Raw genomic sequence first — 12,350 nt, forward strand, 5'->3', positions numbered from 1 at the left:
GATATTAGAATGGCTACTCCAGCTTGTTTCTTGGTACCATTGGCTTGGAAAATTGTTTTCCACCCTTTTATTCTGAGGTAGTGTCTGTCTTTGTCACTGAGGTGCGTTTCTTGTATGCAGCAAAATTCTGGGTCTTGTTTGTGTATCTAGTCTGTTAGTCTGCATCTTTTTATTGAGGAATTGAGACCATTGATGTTAAGAGATGTTAATGGAAAATGATTGTGACATCCTGTTATTTTTGTTATTAGAGGTAGAATTATGTTTGTATAGTTATCTTCTTTGGGGGTTGTTGGAAGATCACTTCCTTGCTTTTTCTAGGTTGTAGTTTCCCTCCTTGTGTTGGCGTTTTCCATCAATTATCCTTTGAAGTGCTGGGTTTGTGGGAAGATATTGTGCAAATTTGATTTTGTCATGGAATATCTTGGTTTCACCATCTACAGTGATTGAGAGTTTTGCTGTGTATAGTAATCTGGGCTTGCAATTGTGTTCTCTTAGGGTCTGTATGATGTCAGTCCAGGCTCTTCTGGCTTTTATAGTCTCTAGTGAGAAGTCTGGTGTAATTCTTATAGGTCTGCCTTTATATGTTACTTGACCTTTTTCCCTTACTGCTTTTAGTATTTTTTCTTTGTTTTGTGCATCTGATGTTTTGATTATTATGTGACGGGAGGTATTTCTATTCTGGTCTAGTGTATTTGGTGTTCTGTAGGCTTCTTGTATGTTTATGGGCATCTTGTTCTTTAGGTTAGGAAAGTTTTCCTCAATAATTTTGTTGAAGATATTTACTGGCCCTTTAAGTTGGGAATCTTCACTCTCATCTATACCTGTTATCCTTAGGTTTGGTCTTCTCATTGTGTCCTGGATTTCCTGGATGTTTTGAGTTAGGAGTTTTTTGCATTTTGCATTTTCTTTGACAACTGTGTCAATATTTTCCACCGTATCTTCTGCATTTGAGATTCTCTCTTCTATCTCTTGTATTTGGTTGGTGATGCTTGAGTCTATGACTCCTGATCTCTTTCTTAGGTTTTCTATCTCTATGGTTGTCTCCCTTTGAGCTTTCTTTATTGTTTCTATTTCCATTTTCAGATCCTGCATGTTTTTGTTTAGTTCCTTCTTTGTGTTTTCTTGCAGTTCTTTAAGGGATTTCTGTGATTCCTCTTTAAGAGCTTCTACCTGTTTACTTGTACTCTCCTGTATTTCTTTAAGGAGTTACTTATGTCCTTCTTATAATCCTCTATCATCATCATGAGAAGTGATTTTAATTCTGAATCCTGCTTTTCCAGTGTGATGGGGTGTCCAGGGCTTGCTATATTGGGAGAACTGGGTACTGATTTTGCCAAGAAACTTTGGTTTCTGTTGCTTACATTCTTGTGCTTGCCTTTCGCCATCTGGTTAACTCTAGTGTTACCTGCTTTCACTGTGTAAGACTGGAGTCTGTATTTCCAGTTATCTTGCTTCTGGCCGAGCTCCTCAGAGTCCAGACGTCTCTGTGGTCTTATGATCCTAATCTCCTGGGTAGAAGAACTCCTGGGACTCAGGCCACCTCTTGGATCTGGAAATCCTTCTGCTCTGGGTGCAGTGGTTCCTCTAGGATGCCTCAGGATTCATTATCTCCACAGGAGCATACCAACTCTGTGTCTGCCCCAGCCCAAAGGACCAGGCAGGGGCAGCAGGGAAGTGGAATTCCAGAGGGGCGGGGTTTGGGTAGCTGGTGTGTCCTGAATGTCTCTGGCTCCCAGATGTATCTCTGGGGCTTAGGGAGTGAGATGGATTTTTTTTTCAAAGGGAATACGAGTTTATTCTGGAGCTAAACATGTATGACCTGGGAACACAGATCTAGGATCCCTCAAATATTATAGTCCCGCATCTCATTAAATTTTTATAGTTATATAACAAAAGTCATAAATGAAGGTACTTTTCATATACATTGGTAATAACATTAGGTAGGCAGGTCACAGAAAACCAGGGACATTTCTGCTGTAGGCCTCAGATATTATCTGAGGACATTATTAACTTCAGGGTTGGTAAAAGCCAGGGATCTGTTAATACATTTCAAAAGGGCTTACCTGATAATCACAAGGATTTTTTTTTAATTTTTTATCAAATCGTAATTAATTCACACAGGGGTTATAAACACAGAAAGGCAGGATGTGGGGAAGGGAATGACACTGGAGTGTGGGTGTTCATGGGGAATACAGATATCTTCAGAACTGGGTATCAGCTAGGTGAAGGTTCAGGGGACAATTCACTATGACTCTGCCTATGGCTCACTTTTCCTTATCTAAGTTGGTATTGTCTGCCAAGGCTACATATTTACAAGGTTTATGACTACTCAGGCTTATAAATTTCCACAAAAGCTGCCTATTGACATTAGCTTATAGCCATCTGTTACAATGTTTTTCCACTGAGATGGAATTTTTACCGGCTGCTCTGAGTGCAGTGGCTCCTCTAGGATGGCTCAGGATTCAGTATCTCCACAGGAGCAGACCAACTCTGTGTCTGACCCAGCCAAAAGACCAGGCAGGGACAGAAGGGAAGTGGAATTCTGGAGGGGCAGGGTTTGGGTAGCTGGTGTGTCCTGAATGTCCCTGGCTCCCAGATGTATCTCTGGGGCTTAGGGAGTGAGATGGAATTCTTACCAGCTTCTCTGAGTGCATTGGCTCCTCTAGGATGGCTCAGGATTCAGTATCTCCACAGGAGCAAACCAACTCTGTGTCTGCCCCAGCCCAAAAAACCAGGCAGAGCTTTAAGCAAGTTTTAAGCTAAATCAAGGAGTGGATAGCCAGCAGTTTTACTGATTTTTTCTTTTGAACATTAAACATAGAACAACAGTTATTCAAACAACGAAACAAAGACAGACAATTCACACATGTGGACAGATTGGCATGCCAAGGACAGACAACAGACAGAGAAATCAGAACTAAGAATCTCTCTAGTAGGAGCCAGAAAGAAACCAGGACTCCTGATTCTCTCCTGCTCCCAGGAGGGCTCTGAAATAGGCTTTTCCTTTTCTTTTGCTCAGTAGTACAGCTTGCGGTCAGGGATGGTGATTCCTCCAGAAGTTCTTTTGTTGTTGAGAATAGTTTTAGCTATAATGGGCTTTTGTTATTCGAAATGAATTTGAGAAATTCTCTTTCTAACTGTGAAGCTTTGAGTTGAGATTTTAATGGGGATTGCACTGAATCTGTAGATTGTATTCGACAAGATGGGCATTTTTACTACATTAATCCAGCCAAACCATGAGCATGGGAGATCTTTCTATCTTCTGAGATCTTCTTCAATATCTTTCTTTGGAGACTTGAAGTTCTTGTCATACAGATCTTTTACTTGCTTGGTTAGATTCACATCACTGCATTTTATACTTTTTGTGACTATTTTGAGGGGTGTCATTTCTTTCTCAGTCTGTTTATATTTTGAATAGATGAAGGATACTGATTGGTTTGAGTTGATTTTATAACCAGCCACTTTGCTGAAGTTGTTTATAAGGTCTAGGAGTTCTCTGGTGGAAGTTTTGGGGTCACTTATATATACTATCATATCATCTGCAAATAGTAAAATTTTGACTTCTTCCTATTCTATCTGAATCACTTTGACTTCTTTTTGTTGTCTAATTGCTCTAGCAAGGAGTTCCAGTACTATACTGAATATATAGGGAGAGAGTGGGCAGCCTTATCTAGTCCCTGATTTTCGTGGGATTCTTCAAGTTTCTCTCCATTTAGTTTGGTATTGGCTACTGGTTTGCTGTATATTGCTTTTACTATGTTTAGGTATGTGCCTTGACTTCCTAATCTTTCCAAGACTTTTAACATAAAGGGGAGTTGAATTTTGTCAAATGCTTTCTCAGCATCTAGTGAGATAATAATGTGGTTTTTTCCCTTTGCTTTATTTATGTAGAAATATATTGATGGATTACAGTATATCGAACCATTCCTGAATTCGTAGGATAAAGCCTACTTGATCATGGTGCATGATTATTTTGATGTGTTCTTATATTCAGTTTGCAAGTATTTTATTGAGTAATTTTGCATCAATATTCATAAGGGAGATTGGTCTGAAGTTCTTTTTCTTTGTTGATTTTTGGTGAGGTCTAGGTATGAGCCTGATTGCGGCTTCATAGAATGAATTGGTTAGTGTACGTTCTGTTTCTTTTTTGTGGAATAGTTTGAAGAGAATTGGTATTAGGTCTTCCTTGAAGGTCTGATAAAATTCAGCACTAAAACCATCTGGTCCTGGGCTTTATTTGATGGGGAGTCTTTTAATGACTGCTGCTATTTCTTTAGGAGTTATGGGACTGTTTAGATGATTTATATGCTCCTGATTTAACTTTGGTACCTGGTATCTGTCTAGAAAATTGTCCAATTCACCCAGAGTTTTCAGTTTTATTCAGTATAAGGATTTGTAGTAGGATCTGATGATTTTTTGAATTTACACAGATTCTGTTATTATGTCTACCTTTACAGTTCTAATTTTATTAATTAGGATACTGTCTCTCTGCCCTCTGGTTAGTCTGGCTAAGGGTTTATCTATCTTGTTGATTTTCTCAAAGAACCAGCTCCTGGTTTTGTTGATATTTTGTATCCTTTTTTTCTACTTTATTTCATCCCTGAATTTGATTATTTCCTGCCATCTATTTCTCTTAGGTGTATTTGTTTCTTTTTTATTCAAGAGCTTTCAAGAATGCTTTCAAGCTGCTAGTGTGTGTTCTCTCCAGTTTCTTTTTTAGGTACTTAGAGCTATCAGTTTTCCCCTTAACACTGCTTTCATTGTGTCCCATAAGTTTTGGTATAATGAGCCTTCATTTTCATTAAATTCTAAAAGGTCTTTAATTTCTTTATTTCTTCCTTGACAAAGTCATCATTGAGTAGAATGATTCAGTTTCCACGTGTGTGTGGGCTTTCCATTGTTTTAGTTATTATTGAAGATCAGCCTTAGTCCATGGTGATCTGATAGAATGCAAAGGATTGTTTCAATCGTTTTTGTATCTGTTGAGGCCTGTTTTATGACCAATTTTATGGTCTATTTTGGAGAAGGTACCATTAGGTGCTGAGGAAAAGGTATATTCTTTGTTTAGGATGAAATGTTCTATGGATATCAGTTAAATCCATTTGGTTCATAACTTATATTAATTCCACTGTGTCTCTGTTCAGTTTCTGTTTCCATGATCTGTCCATTGCTAAGAGTGGGGTATTGGAATCCCCCACTATTATTGTGTGAGGTGCAATGTGTGCTTTGAGCTTTAATAAAGTTTCTTTTATGAATATGGGTGCCCTTGCATTTGGAGCATAGATGTTCAGAATTGAGAGTTCATCTTGGTAGATTTTTCCTTCGACAAGTATCAAGCATCCTTCCTTATCTTTTTTGATAACTTTGGCAGAATGTCACTTGTTTTTGAAAAATTTGAATGGCTACTCAAGATTGTTTCTCGGGACCATTTGCTTGGAAATGTGTTTTCTAGCCTTTTACTCTGAGGTAGTGTCTGTCTTTGACACTCAAGTGTGTTTCCTGTAGGTAACAAAATTCTGGGTCCTGTTTTCATATCCAGATTGTTAGTCTTCATCTTTTTATTGGGGATTGAGTCCATTTATGTTAAGAGATGTTAAGGAAAAGCGATTGTTGCTTCCTGTTATTTTAGTTATTAGAGGTGGAACTATGTTTGTATAGCCATCTTCTTTTGGGTTTCTTAGAAGATTACATTCTTGCTTTTTCTAGGTTGTAGTTTCCTTGTGTTAGAGTTTTCCATCTATTATCTTTTGTATGGCTAGATTTGTGGGAAAATACTGTGTAAATTTGGTTATGTCATGGAATATCTTGGTTTCTCCATCTATAGTGATTTAGAGTTTTGCTGGGTATAATAGTCGGGGCTGCCATTTGTGTTCTCTTAAGATCTGTATGATATCACTCCAGGATCTTCTGGCTTCTATATTCTTTGGTGAGAAGTCTGGTGAAATTCTTATAGGACTACCTTTGTGTTACTTGATCTTTTTCCCTTACTGCTTTTAGTATCTTGGTTTTTTTGTTTTGTGCATTTGATGTTTTGATTATTATGTGATGGGAGGAATTTCTTTTATGGTCTAATACATTTGGAGTTCTGTAGGCTTTTTGTGTGTTACTTGGCATATCTTTCTTTAGGTTAGGAAAATTTTCCTTTATAATTTTGTTGAAGATATTTACCTGCCCTTTAAGTTGAGAATCTTCCCTCTCCTCTATAACGATTATCCTTAGGTTTGGTCTTCTCATTGTGTCCTTGATTTCCTGGATGTTTTGGCTTAAGAGCTTTTTGGATTTTGCATTTTCTTTCTTACTTGTGTCGTTTTCCATAGTATCTTATGCACCTGAGATTCTCTCTTCCATCTCTTTTTTCAGTTAGTGATGTTTTCATCTATGACTCCTGATCTTTTTCCTAGGTTTTCTATCTCCAGGGTAGTCTTCCTTTGAGATTTCTTTATTGCTTCTACTTCCATTTTTAGATCCTGGATAGTTTTGTTTAATTCCGTCACCTGTTTGGTTGCATTTTCTTGCAGTTCTTTAAGGGATATTTGTGTTTCATCTTTAAGGGCTTCTACCTGTTTTCCTGTGTTCTCCTGTATTTCTTTAAGGGAGTTATTTATGTCCTTCTTAAAGTCCTCTATCATCCTCATGAGAAGTGATTTTAAATCTGAATTCTGCTTTTCCGGTGTGATGGGGTGTCCAGGATTGCTATCATGGGGAGAACTAGGTTCTTATGATGCCAGATAAGTTTGGTTTCTGTTGCTTATGTTCTTGTGCTTGTCTTTCACCATCTGGCTAACTCTAGTGCTACCTGCACCCACTGTCTCTGACTGGAGACTGTCTTTCCAGTTATCTTGGTTGAGTCAGAACTCCTCAGAGTCCAGATGTCTCTGTGATCCTCTGATCCTGAGCTCCGGGGTAAAAGAGCTCCTAGGACTCAGGCTTCCTCTGGGATCCAGAAATCCTTCTGCTCTGAGTGCAGTGGATCCACAGCTGCTCTGAATGCAGTGGTACCTCAGCTGCTGCTCTAGGAAGGTTTAGGTTATGGTGTCTTCATGCGATTAGACCTGTTAGGTGTCTCCCCCAGCCAGAAACTAAAAAAATTCTTATTTATTTGAAGATATGTACAGAAAAATGTCTGATAAACTTAAAGATATATATATAGAAAATTTGTGATAAAATTGAATACATATATCAAGAAAATTTGTTTTATTAATTATATATGTAGAAAAAATTTCTTTATTAATTATCAAATCCTCATTATGCAAAAGAAAGATAGTATTAGGGAATGGATATTCTTACCTCATAAAGAGAGGTAAAAATTGAAATTATATATAAAATATTCTGATAAAATTGAAGATATATATTAAAAATTGTGATAAAGTAGAGTAAATGTATAAAAGAAATTTCTGATAAAATTGAAGTCTTTTACAAAAATAATTTTCATAGAAGTGAAGACACAAAGCAGAAATAATTACTCATAAAATCATAGACATATTTAGAAAAATATACTGGTATACTGACATATATTGAAAAATTGGAGACATAGTTTGAAAAACATTATGAGAAAATTGAAAACATACATAGAATATTTGAAAATTGAAGACATATATAAACAATCTGAAACACTTAAGACAGTACAGAAAATATTACAGATAAAATTGAATTTATTAGTAGAGAAAAGTTTCTATTAAAATTAAAGACATACTTTAAAAATTCAGATAAAAATATAGACATATATGCAAAATTTCCTGAAGAATTGGAAGAAGGGTATAAAAATTGTTATAAATTTGAAGACATATATAGAAAAAATTCTGAAAAAATTGAAGATGCATCTATAAAAATTTGTGATAATATTGACGACATATATACAAAAATATTCCAGAAAATTAGAGGCATGTGTAGAAAATTTTATAATAAAATTGAAGACACATATAAAAAAATTCTGATAAAATAGAATAAAAATATTTCTTAAATATTAAATATGTGTATAAACAAAATTTCTGATAATATTGGAGAATTATAAACATTACTTATAAAATTCAAGAGAAGTATACAAAACATTTCTGATAGATTTGAAGGTGTATACAGAAAAAAATGTGGTAAAATTGTAGGCATATATGCATATGATTTTCTATAAAATTGGATATTTATTTTTTCTGATAAAATTGACATGTATAGAAAATATTTTGTTAAAATAGAAGACAGAAAAAATTTCTAAAGAAAACTTGAATACATATACAGGCAAAATTTTAATTAAATTTTGAATACTTACATCAGAAATGTTTTTGATAAACTGTAAGATGTATGTAAATAATTTTTATAAAACTTAAGACATATGTGGAAAATTTGTGTGATAAAATTGGACACATATAAAAAAATTCTATTGAAATTGAAGACATATTTAGAAATAATTTCCCATAGTATTTGAAACTTATGTAGAAAAATGTTTGTGACAAAGTTGAAGATACATATAGAAAACAGATTTCATCGATTAGCAGACATGAAAAAAATCTGAAAATTTGAAAACAAATAAAGAAAAATATTGATTTTTGAAGAAATACATAGAAATAATTTCCCATAAAGTTGAACACACACACATCTATATGTGTGTGTGTGTATATACATACATACATACATACATACATACATACATACATACATATATATATATATGTGTGTGTGTGTGTGTGTGTGTATACATACATATATATTCTATTAAAATCAAAGACACATATGGAAAAATCTGATACAACAGAATACATAGAATAATGTCTAAAAAATTAAGAAGTGTATAGAAAAATTTTCTGATAAAATTGGAGACATATATGCAAAAATTTCAAATAAAATTGAAGATGTATGCATTGAAAATTGTGATAAAACTGGACATACATAGAAAAATTCTGATAAAATTGGATACATATATAGAAAATGTGTTATGATAAAACTTAAAGCATATAGAAAAAATCTGATAATATTGATGATTATTACTGAAAATATTTCTGATACAATTTAAGACATATAAAAAATCTGTTAAAATTAAGACTTAGTAGAAAACTTTTCTGATACAATTGAAGACATAAATACTAACATTTCTGATAAAATTGAAGCTGTATATTGAGAACATTTAGAATAAAATTGAAGACGTGCAAAAATTCTGATGGAATTTATGACATATAATATTTTTTTCGTGAAATTGAATACATATGTAGACTTTTTCATAAAATTGAAGACACATAAAAAATTCTATTAGGTACAAGCATAGAAAAATTTTCTGAAAAAAACTGAATGATATATTAAAAATTCTGGAAAATTAAAGAATTATATGGAAAACATTACTGATAAAATTGAAGATAATAGTAAAAAATTCTGTTATAATTAAGATGTATATAAAAAATTCTGATCAAATTGGAGACATAGGTTGAAGACATTTATAGAAAAAGTTACTGATAAAATTGAAGGCATAAATAATTTCCAATAAAATTGCAGACACACACAAAGACACACCAACATACACACATACACATAACATGTCTGCAAATACTGAAGAAAAATACAAAAAAAAATTACTGATATAAGTCAAGATGCATGTTCTCCAGTTGCTTTTTGGAGACACTTAGAAATATGAGTTTTTCTCTTAGCACTGCTTTCTCTGTGTCTCATAAGTTTTTAATATGTTGTGCCTTCATTTTCATTACATTTTAACACATCATAAATTTATTTCTTTATTTCTGACCTGACCAAATTATAGTTGAGTAGAGAGTTGTTCAGCTTCCATGTGTATGAGAATTTACTGTTGGTTTTTTGCATTATTGAAGACTAGCCATAGTCCATGGTGATATATTAAGATGTACGGGATTCTTTCAGTCTTCTTGTATCTTTTGAGGCTTGTTTTGTGACTGATTATATAGTCAATTTTGGAGAACTTAAAATGAGGTTCTGAGAAGAATGTACATGCTTTTCCTTTTCTATGAAATATTCTGTAGATATCTGTTAAATCCATTTGGATCGTAACTTTTGTTAGTTTCAATGTGTCTCTGATTAGTTTATCTTCCCATGGTCTGCCCATTGATGAGAGTGGGGGTTGAAATATCCCAACTTCATTGTGTGAAGTTCAATGCATGCTTTGAGTTTTAGTAAAATTTCTTTAACAAATGTGGGTGCCCTTGTATTTAGGGTAAATGTTCAGCATTGAGAGTTATTTGGGGTAGATTTTTTCTTGATGAGTATGAAGTGTCCTTCCTTGTCTTTTGGAAAACTTTGGTTTGAAGTCTATTTTACTTAATATTAGAATGGCCACTCCAGCTTGGTTTGGGGGCCATTTGATTGGAAAAATATTTTCCAACCTTTCACTTTGAGGTAGTGTATGTGTTTGTCACTTAGGTGCATTTTTTTTTGAATGCTGCAAAATTCTGGGTACTGTTTACAGATCTAGTAGGTTAGTTTTTGTATTTTTATTGGCAAACAGAGTACATAGATATTAAGGACCAGTGATTGCTGCCTCCTGTTATTTTTGTTGTTAGAGGTGGAATTATGTTTGGCTATCTTCTTTTAAATTTCTTGAAAAATTAACTTCATGCTTTTTCTAGAGCGTAGTTTCCCTCCTTGTGTTGGAATTTCCCATCTATTATTCTCTGTAGAGTTGCATTTGTAGAAAGAGATTTAAGTTTGATTTTGTCACGGAATATCTTACTTTCTCCACCTATGGTAATTGAGAGTTTTGCTGGCTATAGTAGTCTGGGATGGAATTTGTGTGCTATTAGTTAGAGTCCATATGACATTTCACCAATATCTTCTGGTATTTAGAGTTTCTATTGGGAAAGCTGGTATAATTCTGACAGTTCTGCCTTTATAAGTCCTTTGACCTTTTTCCCTTACTGAATTTAATATTCTTTTGTTGTTGTTGCCTATGCCTACCAAGTGCTGGTATTAAAGGCATGCACCACCACTGCCTGGCAATATTTTCTAATAAAATTGAAGAAGTATATAATAATTTTCTGATAAAAATGAGGAAATGCATAGAAAAAATGTGTTAAAATTGAAGACACAAGCTGAAAAAATTTCTCATACACCTGAATACCTATATAAATGAATTTTGTAATAAAATTGAAGAAATATATATAATAAATTCTGGTAAAATTGAAGACATATGTAGAAAAAAAATTCTTATGAAATTGAAAACACGTATAGATGAAATTTCTCACAAAATTTAAACAAATAGAACAAAATTCTGAATGTATAATCAAATCCTCATTATGAAAAGGAAAGATGGTATTATGGACTAGATTTTCTTAGCTCATAAACAAGGGAATGAAATGAAGACAAATATAGGAAATATTAATATGTATAATATTTTAAAAGTATACTGAAGAAAATGATCAATCTGAAGATGTATATAAACTAAATTGAAGATGTATATAAAAGAAATTTCTGGCATATTGAAGACATATGTAGAAAGTATTTCTGAGAAAATGAAAGATGTACGTATAAATTTTATGAATAATTATAAATCCATAAGTAGAAAAAAATCTGATAAATTAGAAGACTTATATAGAAAAATTAAGAAAAATAGTGTAGACATATATAGAAAAATTCTGATAACATTGAAGATATATAGAAAACCGGATAAAATTAAAAACAAATATGCAAGAAATTTCTGTTAAAATTGAAGACATATATCAACAAAATTTGATAAATTTGAAGATACATATAAAAGAAATTTCTGATAAAATGAAATCATATACAAAAAAATAAGTGATAAAATTGAAGACATATATAGAAACAATTATGATAAAATTAAATATAAATAGAATTTATTTCTTATAAAATTGAAGACAATTTTTTCTGAAAAAAATTGTAGACATACATAGAAAAACATTCTGATAAAATTGATGATATATTTTAAAAGTTTTCTGATACAATTGAAGACATACTGTAAATTTTTCTGATAAACCTGAAAATCTTAAGATGCAATTTGTGATAAGATTGATGAAGTATATAAAAAGTATTACTGGTAAAGTTGAGGGCATGTATAGAAAAAGATCTGATAAAATTGAAGACACATATAGGTGAAATTTCTTGTAAAAATCAAGAAATCTGTTGAAAAAAATCCTGAATAGATAATCTAGCTGGGCAGTGGTGGCTCATGCCTTTAATCCCAGCACTTGGGAGGCAGAGGCAGGCAGATTTCTGAGTTCGAGGCCAGCTTGGTCTACAGAGTGAGTTCCAGGACAGCCAGAGCTACACAATGAGACCCTGTTTCAAAAAACCAAAAAAAAAAAAAATCATCTAATCTTCATTATGCAAAAGAAAGTGGTATAATGGACAGGATTTTATTAGCTAATAAAAGACATATTGAAGAAATA

The sequence above is a fragment of the Grammomys surdaster genome, unplaced genomic scaffold (genome assembly GCF_004785775.1).
Source record: "Grammomys surdaster isolate TR1022 unplaced genomic scaffold, NIH_TR_1.0 265, whole genome shotgun sequence".
NCBI classification, from domain to species: domain Eukaryota; kingdom Metazoa; phylum Chordata; class Mammalia; order Rodentia; family Muridae; genus Grammomys; species Grammomys surdaster.